Source organism: Aythya ferina, assembly GCF_964211825.1.
Source record: "Aythya ferina genome assembly, chromosome: 13".
Taxonomy (NCBI): Eukaryota; Metazoa; Chordata; class Aves; order Anseriformes; family Anatidae; genus Aythya; species Aythya ferina.
Window position 1 is genome coordinate 8,291,156 of NC_140311.1, and position 21,046 is coordinate 8,312,201.

At 48.3% G+C, this 21,046-nt stretch overlaps 1 protein-coding gene and 1 long non-coding RNA gene across 7 annotated transcripts in view; one reads left to right on the forward strand and one right to left on the reverse strand.

Annotated features, from left to right (window-relative positions):
• Positions 1 to 218: 218 nt before the first annotated feature.
• LOC311443864 lies at positions 219 to 2,422 on the reverse strand. The gene is made up of 2 exons (XR_014697551.1): positions 2,027 to 2,422; positions 219 to 578 (listed from the first exon to the last, which is right to left on the reverse strand). It is a non-coding gene; the product is annotated as an uncharacterized lncRNA (long non-coding RNA).
• The window catches only part of MBNL3 (muscleblind like splicing regulator 3), a 107,399-nt gene continuing 87,643 nt past the window's right edge, over positions 1,291 to 21,046 (forward strand). For 2 of the 6 annotated variants that reach the window (XM_084534437.1, XM_084534438.1), the window contains exon 1: positions 2,547 to 2,740. The gene's annotated coding sequence lies outside the window, so the exon portion shown is untranslated. Of the gene's footprint in view, positions 1,421 to 2,546; positions 2,741 to 21,046 lie in introns of those variants that run through there. The other 4 variants (XM_084534434.1, XM_084534436.1, XM_084534431.1 and 1 more) reach the window with 3 other exon arrangements.

The following is a 21,046-nucleotide window of genomic DNA, read 5'->3' on the forward strand; positions in this document are numbered from 1 at the left end:
GGTGGGTCACCTCACTGGCTGCTTCAGAAAAAGCTGGCTCCATCAATTTGCCCGCAGCTGCCCAGATAACCGGCAGCAGACATAAACAGAAGCCAGACCCCAGAGGCACAGTCCTGTGATGCAAACCTGAGATCGTCCTTCCTTTTTTAGGACCTAATCCTTTGTCCTTGCAGCAAGAGGCATAAATGCAATTTTTTTTTTTTACACATCACTGTGTGTTTAATGTTTAACAGTGGGATCATTACGGTTTTATTAGCAGTATGTAATGCTTTTTCATCTTCAACTGACTTTGCAAACATTAACTAATTGATTTCAACTATGAGTTGGCATGGTGGTAACTAAGAGAAGTGATCTGCTCCTGGCTGCAGAGGAAGTCGTCGTGAGAACAGGGTGCAGAAAGCAGGGCTCCCGGTGTGCTGCTCGGACTGCCAACGCCGGCGTTTTTCTTACAGCCATTTCCAGCGGTGCTGTTTTCAGGGAGGGCCGTTCCGCAGGCGATAAGCGATCCTCGTCTGCCTCTTTCAGCTCCTGGTTGAGCTGGACAAAATGTTGTATGTGTTGCTGAACCCCGTAAAATGCTGATTTAAAAAAATAAAATAAAATAAAATAATAAAATAAAATAAAATAAAATAAAATAAAATAAAATAAAATAAAATAAAGAAAAAAAAAGAAAAAAAAAAAGAAAGAAAAAAGAAAAAAAAAGAAAAAAAAAGAAAGAAAAAAAGAAAAAATTAAAAATAGGTGATTGACTCAGTTTTCTTATGTGATCCATTGGTTGCTGGTTGTTTCCAGCTCGCCCTGACCAAACGCATAATTAAAACGTAAGTATTCGTGGGAATTAGACGCTAAAGTCAGAAATTGCTTGCAATCAGACAGCGCTATCTTAAAGACAGGTCTGCCTTGAAGCATCCTGAAGACGTCCACCCGGACACGAGCCGCAGGTCTGCAGCATGCAGGGCGCCCGCACGCTTTGCCCCCTCCTCTCCCTCACGCTGCGCCCCTTCCCCCTCGCGACGGCGGCTTGGGGGACAGCGGGGGCGCAGCGGGGTGACACAGCCCGCGGCTTCGGGGTCTGCGGGGACAGAGGGGACGGCTCCCCGGGACGGGGAGGGAGGCGACCGGGATGGGGGGGGGGGGGGGGGGACCCGAGGGGCTGCGCTGCCCCGGTGCGCGGGGCCGCGCGGGGCCGGGGCGGCCGTCGGGTTGCCATGGCAGCAGCCAGGCGGCGCGGCGGCGCGCACGGCCGGCGGGGCGCGGCGCGGCGCGGCCCCGGAGCGTACCATGTGCGCCCGGCGGCGGAGGGGCCGCGACGACGACGACGACGACGGCGGCTGCTGCTGCTGCTGCCGCTGCAGCTGCTGCTGCTGCCCTGCTAGCTCCGCCGCGGCGGGCAACGGCGACCGGGAGCCGCTGCGTCAATGTAACCGCGGCGGTGGTAGTGGTGGTGGTGGTGGTGGTGGTGGTGATGGAGGAGGGAGGGGAGCGCGGGGAGGGGGCGCCGCTGAGTGACATTTCCACGCCGCGCGTGGCCGCTCCGCCGCGGGGAGGGAGGGAAGGAGGGCGGGCGGGGAGGGAGGGAGGGAGGCGTTAAAATGGCGGCGCGCAGCCGGCCCCCGTGCTAAACCGGCCCCCGTGGCTCGCCCCGCGCCGCCGCCACCCAGCGTGGCACGGAGCGGCCGCCCGCTGCCTGCCCGCTTAGCGCCGCCGCTCCCCCCCCCCCCCCCCCCGAGGTAAGGCCCCGCAGCGGTGCTCGGGAGCCCCCCGCGGAACGGGGAGGGGGGCGCGGAGGCGGCGCCGGGGGGGGGGGGGGGGAGCGGCGGGGCCGGGGGTGCGGGCTCGGTTCGAGGGGTGGGGGGGGGGTTGGGGCGCTCCGGGTCTTTGTCTGAGCCGCGGCTCGGCGCTGCCCCCCCCCCCCCACCTCACCCCCCACGAAAGGTCGCCTTGCTGCCGTTCGGGTGTGTGCTTTTATTAAAAAAATCCAAAAAATACAGAAATAACACCAAAACGGCCCGGCCAGCAAACTCACGGACTCGGTTCTGCAGTCGTCGTGGCTGCCCAAAGCGTGCCAGGCGGTTTGTCCGCGCTCGCGGCGTAGCGAAATGCCTCCTCGGCCCGAGGCTGGAGCGGAGTTTTAGTCCCGAAAAAGCGGCACAAAGTATTTGCTGGGCTCCCCTCCTGCTGCAGAAACGAGCGGGGGCTTTGGAGGGGGAATTTCTTTTTTTTTTTTCTTTTTTTTTTTTTTTTTTTTTTTTTGGACTCTTATTAAGGCATGCGCATTTGTTCATTCTTGCCACTGCACTGGAGTCTGCCTAGAAACAAAGAACACAGCCTGGCGAAGTTGATGCTGGCTCTGAAAGTGTCTGGCTTTTTTTTATTGTTATTATTATTGTTTTCTTCGTCATTTACTTGTGCCGTGGTTAAAAGGCTCTAGATATTTCCGTGAGTTATCTCCATGTGTCTGCATAGATTTTCTCCCCCCCCCACACCCCTCCCGCCCCTGCCCCCCTCGACCCTGCCAGGCCAGGTCTCTACGCATTTCGGAAAGTGCAGCCATGATAGAGAGAGCAACTTCTCCCATTTTCACCCAGCCCCGTGGTATGACAGTTCGTGGTAGGTGTGCCTTCCGACCGGGAGCCACCCCCTTGCTGAATCATTGTGGAGCGATGGCCGGACAGCTTGTCTGCTCGGGGAGCAAAATATTCCCCCGTGGAGCATGAGGTGATGGCGAGGCGAGAAGAAAGTAAGAGACCTGTGAGCGTTCGGTTCGGGCTCGGCCGGGCGGTTGCAGGGAGCGAAACCGTCCCCTCCCGCGGCAGCAGGAGCAGTGGGTGCAGGTTTGGGCTGAAAGGCGAAACGTGCGGCGCTGCCTTGGAGGTAGTGAAACTCCGAGGGCCTGATCCTGCTGCGGAGGCTCCGGGTGTATCGAGACTCCGTGTGTACCACGTTTTGGGAGCAGCGTGTGAATCGGTGGTACTGTGCAGCGATGGTTGTGAGCGGTAATCCGGGGATGTGTTTGTATAGATAAGCGTTTGAGCGGTGCCGTGTCTGTGCTATTTGCCTAAAACTGGGTGCTTGTTTATTCTGCGCTGGTGAAAGTCGTCAGCTTCGTTACTGCGAAGAAATAATGACTTTGGGGGGCTTGGGGCGTGTGCGTGTCAATTACTAAAGTGCTGCTTGGTGCTTCTGCCTTTATTCAAAGGATGCCAGAAAGTATGGAAGTGAGAGGTGGGATGAGCAATTTTGAGCTGGGGTGTATCAAGCAAGACTAAATTGCAGTGGTTGTTGGACATGTAATGTGATCCTGTAATTAGAGCGAGGTAATAGTCTATATACCATGTTGAAACTATCGAGTGTCTGAGTTGGAGCAGTCTGAATTAAGCAAGTTCTGCTGGGATTATGCAGTAGCAGAAGTAATGCAGTTAAAGTTTCCATAAGCAGCTTCAGTGGGGTTGCAGAGATGTTTTCCCCCTATGGGTCCTCCTTGCGGGTATTTTGCTTTTAAGGTAGCGCGTAGAGGCTGCAGCGGTGCTGCTCTCCAGGTTGGAGAAATACCTTATGTGGCACAGTCCTGCTCCTTGGAGCTTTACTTACAAACGAGGGCCTGAATTTCACATCTCAGCCCTAGGGAGAAGAAATAAACTCCCGAAGGAAAGGGCTCGTGGGGTCGGCTTTGTGCGGTTCGCACAACTGAGGGGGATTTAAAGGGCTCTGTAATTTGGTCTTAAAACTTCCCTGCCCCCACCACTCTATACCCCGAAAAGATTTGTGTTACCAAGAGGTCTGGTCTGGAGCCTGTGGGGCCGTGGGCTTTCCAGCGCTCCCTGCCAGCGGGTGGGAGCTCGGGGGGCTGTCGGACAGGGCCTGCCTTGCTGCGGGGCTGTGCAGCTCCCGGGCACAAACCAAGTGTGAGTGCAGAGCTCCCATGTGTGGGCACCAGCCCTCCTGCAAATGCTAATTTCCCTCGGTGTGTGTGTGTGAGCGTATAGACATGGTACATATTTAAATTAAGTCATTTCCAAGTAGCGATGGCCCAGAAAAGTTTGAGAGCTATTTTGGCATTTGAGTGTTTCTATTTGAAAGACAATGGGCTGTACAGAAGCTTCTAGGTATTATGGGATGCACCTACAGCAAGAGAAGGTGCAGTCTGTTCTCAGACGCAGCCAGTCTTCCCAGAGCAGCTGTGTTTTACACACGTGCCTGTTCAGTCTGGATGCATCTATATATATAATGGGTCTGGTACTATCTTCCAGGAGGTTTATGATAGACCCACTGGGATCCAGAGCAGCTGTGATGGTTAGGGAGGAAACCAACCCCTCGGTGCTATGATGCTCAGCCTCCCGCAATGTCTGGCCAAGTCGGGAGGAGCTGGGGTGCTACATCCTCTTCCCCACTAAGGGGGAGTGAGGGCTCTCCAAGGAGGATGAGGAAGTGCATCTGGTGACTGGCCTCTTCCCTTCGCTGCCATGGGGAGGTTACTGAAGAGCAGGGTTGCTGGGGTGTTGATGCTCCAGTTTGGCATCCACATAGATGATTTTCTAGTGGTTTTCATGCACAATTCTGCTTCATAAGCAACAGTGGCCTGCTCTGCCTCCTTCTTTGATGAATAATGTCTGGCAAGAGGCTTAAGTGTATTTCTTACATTTTACAGGTCTAGAAGTTTTGTTCTGTGTATTTAAGGGAACACCGAAGTGGGACTTAAACTTGTGACCCCAAACCGGGGGGCTCTGGCTTTTGTACCTCTTGCAGTATAGTTTGGAAATTAGTTTTGAAGCTGGTGCTGCAGTGGAAAAAGTGGTTCTGCTTCCAGCTGTTTGCTCTCGTGCCTTTACCATCCTTACTGATTAAAAATAATCTGAGTAACAACAAAGAAACTGACGCTCTCTAACAGTAACAGTCACTGCTTCCCTGGTTTGTTTTTCCTCGTGGCCACACAAACAGTTGTGCTGGCACAAGGACCTGGGGTGTACAAGCAGGACAGGATGAGGCCAGACTGCCGCTTTTGTTAGTGGCACTGACTTGTGCCTTAGCATAAAAGTTAGTGATGGCAAAACTACATGGCTGGTGTCTTGCAAAAGGCTCTTTCTTCATGAACAAGTCAAACCACGGCTTTCCTAGGCACCGGTGACTGCAGCTTAGTCAGGAGCCTGAAAGCAAATTAAGATTTTTTTAATTTTTTTTTTGGTGTGGATAATGCGGGTACAGGTGATGATTATGAATCTGCAGTCAGAATTTGGTTACTGATGCCTGCAGCAGGACACCCTTGCCATACCAGTGGTAAGAGCTTGGCTTTGGCAGTGGAGCAAACCATTGTGTGACTCAGACATGTTGGGAAAGATTCTGCAGCCCTTATAGGAGCAGGCTTTTCTGTCCATGAGTGTACTCGAAGTCACGTGTGGAAACCGAGTACTAGAAACACGATGCTGCTCATTCAGAGGGAGGCTGTGTGCTGAAGAGCAGAGTTTGCGTAGGTCTCACCTTCCAGATGTAGTTATAGGAGCTGTGGCACTTTCACTGTGCTCTGAAAACCAAGTCCAAATGTCCAGCCAAAGATCTGCCATCTCAGACACAGCGTTGCACATCTGGGTTACTCAGGTCTGGCCTCCTGGCTGGACCCAAAGCACAAAATGTGAGAAAAATCTTTTGAGACATGATAGAAATGTTTGGCTGGAGGATGATCATGGCCTGGAAGGGAGAGAATGTCTTTCTTTACTGAACAGTTTGCATTTGCTCTTAAAATCCCTTAAAAGCTCTGAAGCTCAAACTTGCTTGATTTGCTGTGTTTGCCACATATAATATTTCAGTGAGAAGTTTCAGTTCTGTGTGGGTGAGTTAGTGCAGGAACTGTTCCCTTTTAGGTGACAGGGAACTGTTTTACTCACGTAATGCACTGCTTTGCTTGTTAGATTATTTTCCAACTGTCTTTTCAATCAGTATTTCAGACCTCTGGGCAGCGTGTGTCCTTCTCTAGGGCACTGCTCAGGTCCCGCTTTGGCATATGCTCTAAGCACAGACGCATCTCTTTGCTGAAGTGCAGTCTTTGAGCCAGAGCCTTTATAATACCAAACCATTTTGTAATTCTCTACTCACCTTTAATGCAGCATCACGGGTACTCCAGACTTTGTACGTGTGTCTTCTCCTGGAACAGACTTCCTCATTGTGTCCACTAAATGTAGAAATGGTATAAACTGTTCCTTTTAGTTTGCTTTCTCTAGGCTCATGTAGGCATGCAAATTGCTGCTCCTGGGTAGATTGTTTGCCTGAATCTGTGCTTGTGACATTTCTGCAGCTGTGTGCCTTTTGCCTGCTAAGCTGTGGTAGTGCGTGCTCTCTTAAAAGGTGTGTATCCTCCCATTTTTCCATGCCATCTTCCAGGAAGGATTGTCTACCCGGAGCGATGTTATCTTCCCCCATTTTAAGTGGTGTCAGCAGATATTTATTTTTTTCCTTTCTCCTGTCCTGACGCTAAGTACCCACCGCTGGGATGAGTCGTCTTGTATTACTCACTTGGAGCAAATCTGTGGCTTGGCCTCCAAATTACATGGCCCTGCTCAGTAAGGGTGAGGTCCTCGGGAGCCCAAGTCAGGGTGCCAGGATCTGCTCATGTGCCGTTTGTAAAAGCACGTATGGTGATAGCAAGCCAGAAAACCAGTGGCCTTCGGAGCTCAGTATTTTATGTCTGAGGGCTTCTGAATGCATAAAATCAGAGAGAATGTGTCTGTGTAATCCGATCTGTTCTTGAAAGCCTTGCAGAGGGCTGCATGCTGCAGACATAAGCTGTGTCAATAAGAACTCTATTCACTCTCTGAAAACAGCCTCGTGATCGGGTTTGACTGGCAGGCTTCCTAAGGGAGGGCCTTTTTTGAGAAAGAGCTTGGATTTTGGCGGCAGTTCTGACTGCCTTTTCGGACTCCCACTTATTGTTCTTTCCTTGGCGTGATAAACTTGGATTTTGCTGGGAGGTTTCTTGGGTACAGTGAGAATTTCATGCAGCGTGATAACAGGAGTGCGGCGAGAGTTTCCTTCCTCACAATGCAACCCCTCTGTCGAAGCAGCATTTAGGAACACGAAAGTGACAGATTTAAAAGAATATGAGGTAGGACTGGAAATTGCTGTGTGGGGGAGATCGTTTTTGCGTGCATGCTCAGGGTACTTTATTGCAAAACAAAGGCACAAAATGCACATCCACGTCAAACTTGTGGATTGTAATGGACAAAATGTGTTTGTGCACATTTACGTGCCTTTTTTCTTCATTTCTGCAGATGCCTGTATTGCCCAGAAGTGTTATAGGGTGAAATTCTGTTTTCACTTACACTGGCATAAATCTGCTGCAAAGCCAGTGTAGTATTAATGACCGTAATTTGGCCGGTTGTGATTATTTAAAAATAAAAAACAAGCAAATACAAAACAATATTCTTATTCTACTTTATGAAGTATTCTAGACCTGTCGTGTAGTCTTCTAAAATCTTGTAGTAAAAATCTGCTTGATAAAAACAATGTATAAACATTGTATATACAGTGTGTAAACATTGCTTTTATCAAGCAGATTTTTTCGGAAAGCTGAATTTTAATCAAAATACTAGACTGAGCTGCAGTTTAGTATATAATGTATATCTAAATGGCTTTTTTATTGCATTGCATGAGTGCTATTCAACATTTCTTCTGCTACAGTCTTAAAGTCAATGTCTCTGGCATTTAGTTACCATTTTTAATAAAAGAGGTGCTGGACAATCAGTTTTGTATGTTTTCATTTGTCTTTTTTTTTTTTATTTCTTTAAAGCTTCAGCTCCTTGACTCAAGTTATGATTTTAAAATTAGCTCATCTGTATGTCTTTCTGGGTTATTCTTGTACCTGCAGTGAAAAACTTGAAAACATAATTAGGATGTAATATACATAAGCTCAAAAAAAAAAAAAAAAAAGTAACAGAACTATTGTTTAAAAGAAATGCAATTATCCTTTAAGCCATTTGAGGCCTGACTTAATTTCTCGGGGTTTGCTGGTGACAGTGCAATAAAACTGAAGTTGACTCCTGATAAATGCCTGTACTGAGTCAGGAGTTTCGCTGCCGAAAATTGAGATGGAGCCGAGGAACAGCAGGAGCCCCTCGATGCCTGGATCCAGGCGCTGGCCCTGTGAGGTTCACACCCCCAAATGCTGTTCGATAAAGGCCCGATCTTCTCTGTGAGAGCTGTAGAACAAACTGGTAGAGTGGTTCAGGTGGGATTAGGACCAGGCCCCAGGAAAACAGCGCGCAGACGCGGGCAGTGCTGGGTTGTGACAGGCATTGAGAGGAAACGCTGGGTTCGCTGCTGCTGCTCATGACTCGGGGAGGCCGCAGCTGGGTAATTTGTTTTTACTTCCTGTTCCCAATCTGTTTGGGTCAAAAGTAGCGGTGTTTTTCCATATTACGATGTTTGGCTTCGTTCTGCAAGGCAGCAATAAATTTCACACCGGGCACAACGTGTTTCTTATATTTCGGAGGCTCTTTATTGCTGCCCTGGCTTTTAATTTGGATGGTGAAATCTTTATTAGTACCTCTCTTATTGCATGGACCTGCTTTCTGGGAAAACAGAAAGCTTTTTTTTTTTTTTTTTTTTTTTTTTCTTGCTGCGTTTTGGAAAGCCTTTGCGGGGCTGAGGTGCTTAGTGGGGTGCGTGTGCCTCGCGAAGGGCAGGCGGATCTCAATCTTGTGGTGACAGAGGCTGGGTTGCCGAGTTGCTACGTGTGCGTGGCTCCCCAGTGGGGAAACTTTTCCCCCTGTCCCCAAAAGACAAGCCCTGAGGACCCCTGAGAGCACGAGTGTGGCATGTGCTGTGGCTCTGCTGCTGGGCATTGCGCTCCAGAGCGCTGGGTCGAGGATCACCCCGCGGAGTGCGGGGTGCTATCACGGGCCTCCAAGCACAAAACTGGTGGAGAAGGGAAGGGAAGGGGCATCCTCCTGCACACAAACAAATGAAAATAAGCAGCTTCTGTTGCATCTTTAACAAAGTGTATCTAAAGTTATTTTTGAACAGAAAAGAAACAGTAGCATGGGGCTTTTAGCAGGGTTACATGGTAGCAGTAAGAGGTAACTGTCTGTCCTCTTGCTTCCAAAGCATGCAGATGCTCGCACCATACCCACTGAGGAACCCAGGGCATTCAGGTGCCTTTGTGCCTTGGACAGGCTTCCTGGGTTATGCCGCTGCCCCCCTGCCTTGTAGTTGCTGCATTTGATTCTGGGGTCTGGAACTGAACACCTCAGTCCTAGGTCCTCGCTTGACCTGGGTTTGTTCCCCAGACCAAGCCCTCCACCTGCAAATTCGGCGTGGCTAATTGCTGAGTAAAGTGCTTTGTGCAAGAGCCTCATTCTCTTCCTTGTGCATGGCCGTGCTAACAGCTCCCAGGGGCCCTGATGTGCTCCGGCTGATGCAGCAGCACCTTTCATGTGGGGCTGGAGGAAGCAACGCTGCAGGCCATGTAAATGAAGCTGACCAGCTGGGGACTTTCCAGCTCTGGTGGCTGTGTCATAATATGACACGTTTGATAGCTGACGCTTGGATATCAAGGTTGGAATGCTGCTGCTGAAAGTCAAACTCATTTTGTGTCCTACATTAGGTGGAAGGTTATTTCTGAAAAAGACCCTGAGATCAATTAATAACATACAGGGAAGTTTCTGGTGTATCTGACAATAGATTTACTTGTTTACTGTATGGTGCCACCATCTTATCCCTATCGTGATAGCAGATTTGTAAATTCAGCACAGCTGTGGAGTCTGTCTCAGATTCCCTTAGGAGGGTGACTACACTATTTTGCATACCTGCTTACATTAGAAGCAGTTTCTCCCCCAGGTCTTGGAGCATCTCCACCTGCTCAGCCAACCTGGGGGATGCAATATCTGACAACAGAGTATTTGGTTGCAAAATGCTATGGGATTTATCCTTATCATAGAGTCTACACCCAATTCCTCTTGTGTCTCTGATATAGATGACTTCCAGGTGCAGGTAAAGAGAGAATCAAACTTCTGTGGAACTTGTGTATGTGGGGGAATTGTGGAAGCTGCTTGACAGAAGCACTGCCAAGGTAGAGCCTTTGGCTGCTCGAGTACCCGTGGGCTCCACACGGAATGGAACCTGCTGTCTGCTGCCCTTCACAGGGGTTTTGGCACTGAAAGGTACAGACTATTTCCTCTGTTGCTGTCCTCATTCCTCTGCCTTGTGCTTGGTCTCATAAATGTTTGTCCTGGCCAGGAGAGAGGGCAGAAATGAGCCCTGGGCCCTGTGGGAGGGCAGAACTGCCCAGGCTGATGGCAGCCTGTGCTTGGGTCAGCTGGAAGTGGTGGTGAAATCAGAGCTGGAGGCTGCCCAGGCCTGCAGGAGAGCGTCTGCACAGGTGGGGCCGAGCTGCTCAGTGACAGCCTTTTGCAAAGTGCTGTGTTTTTTTTCTTTAATTCAGTAAATTGCTAACTGTTGTAGTTACATACCAATTATTAAGGGCAGTGCTTAATACAGCTGTTGCACGAGCCTGTGAGCAAAGGCAGGTGCCTTTTACCAGTGGTAACTCCCTTTTTGAAACAAAAGGACTGGACAGTTGAGTTGGACTGCTCGTGGGCTACTGGAATTCACCACAGAAAATAACTGCACGCAGGTCCCTGCACTATAGGCTTGGAAATGTGTTGCCACTGTGGGGACCAGGTGAGCAAATGTGGGGGCTGAATCACTGAGACTGGCCCCACCGCGTGTTCCTGCTTTGGGGCTGGCAGGCAGGGACTGGCAGCGTGGCTGCCACGGGGTTGCCTTTCCTACAGTGAAACAGAGATGTAAGCACATGTGGGAAGCCTTTCATTTAGAGGGGTAGCACAGAGCAGTGTCCTCAGGTTGAATGTGAATGTTCATTGAAGCCACCCGAGTTCAGAAAGAAAGGAAAGAAAAGTTCAGAAAGAAAGAGGAAAGGAAGCCGTTAGAACTGCAGAACTTATTTACAGAGTTATGTAGCAATTACCAAAATAAAAAAAAAGGGGGGGGGGGGAGGAAATATAGGATGCTTGTTGAACTAACACTACAAATATTTTTTTTAAGACTTCTAGTACAGCAAAACTGCTGAGGGGGAGAGGTCCATTGCAGTGATTGTAGTCCAAATATAGCGTTTTAGTGATAGGCAGAAAGCAAGCTGACTACAGGTAAGAGCAAGACTGGGAGGATGGTTTAAGAGCAAGACTGGGAGGAAGGTTTAAAAAACAAACAAAAAAAAAACCCACACCACTAATATTCTGAATGGTAGAAGAATGCATTTCAATTCATTTGATGTCAGTAATCTTTGTTATTAGCTGTAATATGCTGGTGAGAAGCACGCAGTCTTGACTATCCCCACCCTGCTGCTTCCCCAGAACTGTGTTAATAAGAACAGAGTTTCTCCTGACCTCTGCTTTTAGACTATGAGCTCCCAAGAGCACAAATTACTCTTCTATGTTTTTGGACAGTATCTGCAGGTAGTGAAAGCTGCCACAAAAAAAAAAAAAAGTAGCAGTGCAGCTAGGAATGTGCTCCTGCAGTCCCAGATCACTTAGCAAGGGCCTGATTCTGCATGATGCTTACAGGAGGATGGATCTGGGGCTGCGACTGGGTCTCAGGTATGTGGCTGCTTTTAGTATCATCTTAAACGTGTACGTATCCAAAGTGGTTCTCAGCAGGGTGATCTTGGGAGGAGGCTTGCTGAGTTTGGAGAGCAAGAGGGGATACAATCTGCTCTATTTGCTGATGTACACTTTCCTGGGAGATGTACTGAAAGAGAAATATAAATGCAATGCTACTGATGTACTTGATGCAGTAATGCTAGGTAGATTGTGGTGACAAAGAGGTGAGATTAGCTTTAAGATTTTTGTTTGCAAAGATTGAGCTTCTAGTGCTGGGAGAGCAGAGCAGCAACATGTAATACCTTTGGGTGGGAGGTTATCATGCTTGTCTTCATGTGTCTCCCTTTTCTGAGGGAGAGACTGGCAGTCGTCCCTGCGCATGCAAGTTTGCTTAGATTTCTGCAGTAACGTGATGTTGCTCATCTTGGAGATTCAGGCAAGTGAGAGAATTAAAGTGTGAGATCTGCTTGCTCATGACCTGAATCCCCTAATCACAGCCTCATGTAAGTGAAGGTCTTAGGCTGGGTTGAGTAGAGGGCATCTCCATACGAGAAAATGCACATCTGTTCTCAGCCTTCCAGAATTAGAGCTTATTCGTGATGAAATGGAGTTGTCTCCTTGCCTAAAACCAGACCTGCTGTGTGGGCATTGCTTCCCCTGTGGTGAGTGCTCCACAGGAGCCTTGGTGAAGGTGGGTATGTGCCACCTGAGCTTCCCGTAGTGGGAGAGCCTCACCCGGGTGCCAGAAATGCCTCTGGGGTGAGTCTGTGCCTTTTGGAGCTGTGCCTTAATAGGATGGACTCAGATTAGAGCCTTAATTTTATTTAATTTGAGCTTTGTGCTGCTGGTTTTTGTTCTTTAGCCTGGGAAGGAACATTAGCGTGGTTCATACAATAGTGTGGCCACTTTCACTGACCCTGTAATTTGCTTTTGACTGTCTCTGCTTTCTGTGGATGTTTTTCATAGGGTGTTTCACTAATGCCAAGCTGGTGGTAATCCTACACTTTGAACTTTGTGTTCAGCTAATTCCAGGTTGTAAGACTGCAGCCAGAAGTGTAAGACTAGCTTTTTTTTTTTTTTTTTTTTTTCCAAGTAGATGGCTAAACTGAAAATTCAATTAAAAAAGAAAAGGATTTTATTCCACTTTAGGTAAACTGGTAAAAGAGTCTTTGGCTTCAGTGATGAGCTGAAAAAACAATCCCATTTTCTGGCATAGAGGCATAGGGAAGAGCATTTTTGTTGAGAAATATATAGTTTGTTTATTTATTAGATGAAAGGCAGAGATACTTGGCCTTGAAGCATAGTTTCAGCTGAGACGTAGAGGAGAAAAGTAAAGCAAGTGAGAGAAAAACCTAATGCTGCTTGCCTTTTGTGAAGAAATGCTCCGGTTTTTCTTTTGAAAGGATCTGAAAATTCAGGTTAGTCACTAAAGCTGAATAAATAATTTCTCTGAAAAAAACCACTACCTAGCTTGCAGTCATTGCAGACATAAAGGCAGGGCAAAATATTTTGTGAAAGGACTTAAAAAGCACATTTGGCTCAAATCTGTTGTTGTGTAAACTAGGAGAGCATCTCTGATTCTTGTTTTCTGAGGATCTGGCCTGCATCTTGTTTTTAATCTATTTTTCTCTCCCTCCCCCACCTACTCCCATGATATGAAAGGTGAGTCTGTGTGGAGGCTTTCTTGCAGCACACGTTTGAGGAATGCTGTAGAGCTCAGAATTTGATCGGGAGGCTCCTCCTAGCCTCAGTGGGGTTTTGTTTACAGCTCCTGTGCACCTAGTGCAAGGCTGTGCTCCCGTGCACCAAATATTAGCTCAGTATCAGGTCAGACACAAGTACTTGGGGTTTTGATCATCCTCCCACAAACTTTTGTAGAAAACACCGTGCAAATGTCTTTGAGAATGATGAAAAACACCTTTGGTGTTGCATGAAGGTTGGTGTGAGTTTGTTGTTGTGTTTTTTTTTTTTTTTTTTTTTTCTCTTAGCTAGCTGCCTTCTCAAATAAGGTGATAACAGATTAGTTGCTAATATCTCATTCACAGGTTGACATTTCCACTGCTGCTGTTGATATGCTGCTGGGGCCGAGGTTTTCTGGTCACGAGGTGGCCGAAACACAAACCCAGACCAGGCTCGGTGTGGGATAAGAAGGCAGAAGGCTCCTGGGAGCCAGTGCCCAAGGGCTGGGTGTTCAGGCAGAGGCATGGGGGTCCCAGAAGGCTGGGCACTCAGAGCCACGCAGGCTGTCAAGGTTTTGTGGTAATGGAAATTTTGCAGGTCTCTTTTTGCAGGTGAAGGCTTCCAAGGCACAAGACATTTGATGGCAAACTGAACAAGTAGGGAGATGAGGTTGGTGGGAGTCAGGATTTTGGGGGGGGGATATTTAGCTCTGAGAGTGAAGATGGGGAGCTTGTGTGAAGGAATAGACAGAGGAGAGGGGTAGGAAGGAGAGGCAGGGCTGGGGCTTGAACCAGAAGAAAGGTGTTTGGATGGATGGCAGCATGGCAGAGAGGAGTGTCAGGGGTGTCAGCAGGAGCCTCTGTGTTCTGGGGTTGGAGCATGACTTTGTGCTGTGCAGCTGGGACCGTGCCCGTGTTCCCATTGTTCCCCACAGGATCCGAGGCAAATACCCTGCTTATATGATGTGTCTGGGCAAGACAGGACAAGCTATTGTCCATCTGCCTCTGGCCTGGCCTGCAACTCCTGCGTGTTGGCTGCATGGTGTGGGGACAGAAAGGAACATGCTGAATGTGAGATGGTGTAAGAGCCATGAGCTAGCTCTTAATTTTTAAGTACTATTGCAGCAAGTAGCTGGGCTGGGCTTGGTGAGGTACTGTTACAGGGTGACATGGTAGCTGTCTGAAGTCCTTTGTGCTAAATGAATGCACTGTACTGATGTCTCTTTGCTGAAGGATGAAAACCTTTAGGTGAAGCTGGATGTAGCAGATCCTTCTGTGTGCAGCCAGGGCTGCATTTGAGATAACTTCTGGGACTGTTAATTGAAGGTTCATGTCCTGTCGTGCAAGTGCTAGGATGGGGATTTACCTTGCAGAAGGTAAAGCCAGTGTTTCCCATTTGCTTTCTCTCTCTTGAATGCGTGTGTGCTTTTAAGCAACGTGAGGTTCTAAGGGAGCCTTTTGTCAATAAACATTAGCATTTGTGCAGTGTGATCAAAAGAGTCTCATGGCTCTGCAGGCTGAAGGGGAGACTGAGCATAGGCAGGCCCATGCTGGAGTCCCTGTGTGTTTGCTGTGCCCTTAAGGTAAAGGATTAGGCTTGCAGAAAAGGAACGAGGTCAGGTCTAGACCAAGAAGTAGGCTCTGGAATCCAGCCAAAAGCGTAAGTAAGGTTTTTCCTGTAACAGCATCCTAGATGTGGCAGTTGTGTTGACTTAGCCGAAATGAGGCTGACATCTGTAGGTCAGGCCTGATTAAAAGCAAAGGAGGGTGGAGAATAGCTCCGCAGCGTAAAGAGGATTTGAAGATAACGGCGGGGGGAGATGTGGAGCCCTTACTTGCAGAATTTGGCTTGGCCTTGGGACTCTTGCCCTATCTGAGAGCTCCTGGTCGCCTGGTTTCTCTGTGAGCCTCCAGAGTGCTGTGGCTGCTGCTCCCTTCTTCCTTGGTTCACAAATGTTTTCTGATTCATCCATTTCCTCCAAGTCTGTGACTCTGTGGATAGAAGTCTGACTTGAGCGTTCTCCTTCTCCTGTTCAAGGAAAGCCTTCCTTGCAAGCCTTTGGCTTGCTCTAAAACCCCATGGCAAAGACAGCACCCACCCCTTGCTTTGTTCTGCTAAAGGGTTAAATGTCTGGGCCTTTTGCTGGGTGCAGATGAAAAGTGCTGTATTGCTGAGCATTATGTGCCAGAGGCTGCTTCAGAAAACATTTCTGGGTTCCTTTTGACCTCTGTTGAATCTTCCTGCCCACCCTCAGTTGTGCTGGCTGCTGAGGGTGCTGGAGACTGTTTCTTTGCTCAGAGAGGAGGAAAGAAGGCGATAGCACTTCTGAAGCAATAACCCTTGTGCTTTAATAGGGCATCATCTTGTTTCCAAACTGAGGTTCGCTATCACTAGCTGCTACTGAACTTATATTTTGAACGTGCTGCTTTCCAAAGGGTTTAACGCAGAGGATCGCCATCATTTGGGATAGGTGAACTGAAGCATGGAGAGGTGAAATGACATACTGCAAACTCAATGAAGGAGCTTGGTGCTGCCACCAGTCAGGAATGCAATTAGTTAGTCTTTTCAGTGCTTTCCTAGGAGGGGACAGTGAGCCAGGAGGGAACTGGGGCTCAAGCAGGCTTGGAGTGTGTTCAGGGAGGTCTGCAGTCTGCTGCCAGCCTTGTGAAAGAGGTGTCCAGCTGCCGTCAGCTTCCCAACTCGAGTGGCTGTGTCTGAGCTGCCTGGGCTGGCCTGTAGCCTGGCTCCATGGAAGGGCTTGGATTTTCTCCCTGGGGACACTGGTACAGTCTGACCGCAGCTCCCCAGGTATTCATGTTTATTTTATTCATGTTTATTTGATTGGAAGCATTCAGGGACTGGTCCACTGTTCTGACTCTTCCACTGAAAGAAATCATCATGGAAAAATGGCTTATTTGATTAGATGAAAATTCATGTAGTAAGAATCTGAGAGGAAAAGGGTTCTTGGTTTCTCCCTGAAGCGGGAGTCTCTAAAGTTTCTAAATGAAAACCTTTCTTAGCAAGATAAAAATAGAGAATTACTTGATGGGGAAAGTACTGACTTCCCTACCAACTCTGAGTGGCCTTCGGCTGGGAGGAAGTGGGGAAATTAGATCAGACCTGGTGGTTTTCCAGTGAAGTAGCTAGAATTACACCAGGGCTGTGTTTTGCCCCTCTAAATTTAAGGGGCATATGAATTTTAATTTAAAATCCTGCCAAATGATACTTTCTATAGGATTTGCCATCTGCACAGCACTGTACCATGAAGTGCCCCCAATGTTACGTGGCAATGCTCTTCACATTCAGGTGCTCGGTCCAGCTGAATGGCACTGATAGTTGTGGTAACTGTTCACATCGGTCCGTTAATAACTTTTATACTTGGGGAAATCACAGCACAAGCACTAATACCCTTGCATAGAGTTCTGGGCCTCTCTGTCAGGAGAGTGGCAATTGTTTGATGATTTTGTGGAAAATAAATGATCTCAGCTCTCATTGTAGTCCCTAAATTCATTTTCAGCTGTGACAAGAGCCAGGATTTAAGCCTGGGTCCCCAAAAGTAAAATGCAGTTAATTAGTCCACTCTATCATGTAGCTGTTCTCAGTTTAACAAAGGCAGTACATTCAGCCAGACAGTTCTTGCTCGTAAGCGATGCTAACCTTTTGAGCTGCACGTATGGCAGTGTGCTTGCTCAGAGCCTAAAGTCCATATGTTTGCATCCCTTTTCAGCAGTGCTTCTTAACCCCTCTGTACAGCCTCATTATAATGCTGCTGATCTCCGATTGAGAAACTTCTGGCACCAGTGTGTGTGTGTGTTAAGCTTGAGTGATGATTTGTGTTATGGCGGTGGCTGTGGGTTCGTACCAAGATCAGTCTGCTGCAGAATAAAAGGGGAGAGGGTTTCTGCCCTGAGGAGCACGTAGCCCTTGGTGTGAGTATACAGCGCGTGGTTTCTGGGCTGGAGGAAGGATGTGTGAGCACTCATCCTGAGCCCTGGCTTCCTGTTCTTACTGGACCAGATCTCCTCTTGGACTGGAAACCTGTTTGCATCAGATGCTGATAAGCAAGAGCTCCACACTGAATGCTGCCGTGGGAGATCAGGTGTGGTGAGGTGCAACCTGCAGTAAGCCAGCAGAGTGAAGAAGTGCTGTCACTAGGTGCTGTGCTGCACTTCTCCTGGAAGGTCAGGGATGTAGGGAACACTTTTGCTTGCCATCTCCCCATTTTTACTGGTCTAGCCCATAGAGAGGATGGGGCAGGGCAGCATGCTTCCCAACAGCCTGTCTTTTTCGGGAAGTTTTCCTACCCAACCACTGACCTCAGGCAGGGCACTTATCTCTCTTCTGCAAAGGGACTAAAGCTTGGATTAAAGTTTCTTGATGTTCGAGTCCTTCATAATACCACAAGGGGATACAAGCTCAAAATATTATTTTTCTTTGTTGTGTAAATATGAAAGTTTGTCTGTTGCCCCTGCAGTGTTACAGCATTTAGTAAACTGGGGCAGGGGGAAGGGTCCTTAGTCTGGGTATAGCTGCTGGTAATTTTCCAGGAAAAAAAAATAATAGTGCCTGCACTTTAAAAAGTGTAGGGCCTTATTTTCAGACCCTGGCATCTTTTTTGTAGAATCATCATAGGATGGCTTGGCTTGGAAGGGACCTTAAAGTCCACTCAGTTCTGACCCCCTGCCATGGGCTGGGATGCCACCCACTAGATCAGGTTGCCCAGGACCTCGTCCAACCTTGAACACATCTGAGGATGGAGCATCCACAGCTTCTCTGGGCAGCCTGTGCCAGGGCCTTGCCACCCTCTGAATATTTAGATTCAAGCTGCACAGTAAGTGCACATACTTGGCTGCTTACAGAAATGTACACTCACTGGTATTGTAATCCAGAGCTTGTGTTTGCAGGCAGTGCCTCTTGGTTGAATGCAACCCCTGCACAAAAAATCGTCTGTATGTAGATACTAGAATGTGAACAGTGATGGCTGTGTGACTGGATAACGGGTCAAGACCCCCTGAAAATAGAAGCATATTGATGTTGTTAGCAAAAGCTGTGGAGCATGTTTTCCTTGAAAATTGTTATTCAATATTGTCCTTGGTGTCTTTGAATTAAACATACCGTACAAAATGGCTTGCTGGAATTTTGACTGTACTGGAGGATTGGATATTGGGTAGTCATTAGCAGCAGCCAGAGATGGTAGCATGACCTACTGAACAGACAGCAAGATGCATAGGCACTAGCAGCAGGGAAATCTAAGACGAGAAGGCATGGAAATATATGTACAAGGTAAAACTTGCGCAGCCAGCCCTTATGCAGCAAATAAAGCAAGGTCTTACTGACCTTGGCAGCTGTACAGGGCAGCCTTTGCATAAGAATGACTTGTGCTTAATATGCTGGAGAAATTATTCACGGACAAATATTGTTTCCTGCAGCACTGGGGATGTGATCTTCTTACTCCACCTCCATTTGCAACGCAGAAACACAAATGCATCATGGACAGGGTAAAAGGAGCACCTGACTCTTCGCAAACTCGTTGAGTTATTTTTTTCTGTGATCTGGAGAAGAAATCTGGTCCTGTCCTGCCTGAGCTGAACTCTTCCAGTGCCTTGTAGCAGCCACCTTCTCTTGGAGACCTGGCAGTGGCTGGATATAAAGGCAGCATGGTGGGTGTCTTCCTTAATTAGTCCACGCAGTTTGTGTCTTCTAACAAGAGCTCTGCTCTGTTGCAGGCACAGGAAGTAGTAACAAGGAAGATTGATAGGAAAACACTAGTGTGGAGGAGGGTGGCATTATTGCTCTGTGAAAATGCGTGTTTTGTTTTTTTGTTGGTTTGTTTTTTTGTTTTCTTTTACTCACAAACCTAGGCATCTGCTTCTCTGGAGCTGGGTCTGAGCTTGGACTGTCCAGCCCCCTGGTAAACCCCTGCAGAAAGCTTGTGTTCCTGGATCCCCAGGGGCAGAGCTGTGGGGCAGGACGGCACAGCATCTCAGAGTGCCTTGCACTCCACGTTGTGCTGTGGTGAGGCAAGCAGAGGGACCTCGACCTGCAGGCTGGCACGATGCACGTTACATGCCGGGAGATTCTGAGCTGGCAAAGCTTTGTTTTCCCCGACTTTGCTGTCAGCATCTCCCGTGCTCCAGTTCCTGCGTGCAGCTCTGAACCCAGCCAAGTACAGCTCACCTGCTCTTCCGAGTGGGCAGGAGTTACTACAGAGCCTATAAATGGTGGCTCCCCACATCAGAGCCTGGTCCCTCTCCAGTTGAGACGGGGGTGGGACAGATGGACCTTGAGCTGGCTGGAGCCTCCGCTCGGCATGTCCTGGGGCCTGGCCAGTCCCTGTGCTGCCGCCGGTGTGGGGTCTGTTCCTGCCCAGCTCCGCGTGGGCTGGCAGTTGCTTCCCCTGCTGAACCAAGTCAGTGTTTCGCCCAGCTCTGCAGCTATCTGCTAGTGCAGGTTCTCACTACTTACTCGGTACCATGGGTTTTTCTTTCTCGCCCTCACCCACTGAAGAGATGAGTGCCATAAATGCCCGTGTTCCAGAACAAATCCCTCTTGTGAGTTTTGTCGGAGCAAGGTCTCCCAGGGCTTCTTTGGAGGGATACTGGGAGAGGGTCAGAGATGGTGTTTGTTAATATTGATCATGGGGAGTGTAATTAATGTGGGTATAAAGTGTTAAATGTTAAATTAAAATGGGAGATTTGAAAGCAGTCAATAGATCAATTCTGAGGCTGGGAAGAAATGCTCAGACTTTCAAACAATAATCAGATTTCCAATAAAATCTCCATTGTGTATAATTAAAGGGGTTGCAATATTAAATCAGGTGTTAAGGGAATGATATTTAGAGGATGCTGACAGAACAAAGATCCAGACAAAAAGAGCCCTCCTGTCTGCAATCAGAGCCCCTGACTGGGCAGAAATTGTGCAGAGAGTGGGGAATGCACGAAACTAGCAACTAAAATCACAAAAAGAGGAGAGCGATGAGAAAGCTGCAAACTCCTGGCTGCAGTGCTCAACATCAGGCTGGCTTTGTCCTGGTAGGTCCCTTGTACTTGATCCATCCATGTGCATGCATGTCTACGCCTGAGGTCCTCGTGTTGGCCGGCCAGCCTTCAGAGAAGTGAGGGCAGCGTGTCAAAGCCCACCCCAGCAGCAAGCATCCCATGCAAAAGCCTCCCCAGGAGAGAGAGGGGAAAAAAATATTACTTACCAACCACCACCATGTTTCAGTGATATCCCAGCTAGTCAATAAGAGCAAAGGCTTTGGGATCAATGCTCAATGGGATCAAAGATCAATGCTTTGGGAGCTCACAGAGTAGCAATTAAGGAGAGGTGAAGTTAGGCTCGGCTCTATATCCAGTGGGATGTATGGGGTGTCCGAGGGCACATAGGATTTCCAGGATGTGTCTTTGAAATTTGTGTATTTTTTTTTCCCTCGCCCTACAATCTGTAAATATGTAGAAAAGGGTGTGGAGTAGCAACTTCATAGTTTAACTGGCCTGTGAGTAATGGTACCAAACAAGTCCTGCTTTGTGGGGCAGCGTCAGGCTTTGCTCTTCCAGTCAGCTTAATTTTCTGATGCCGCAAGCCACGTGGGAGGCTATAGGAAGCACCACAGTACCCATTCCCCAAATATGTATCTTTGCTCTAATCCCTAAAGGGATAATTCAGAACATAGGACAGACGTAGAATTTGCTCTGGGCTCTGTACCTGTCAAGGTAACATTACCATAAGATGGAGGGGGGAAACACTACTGTGCTGGATAA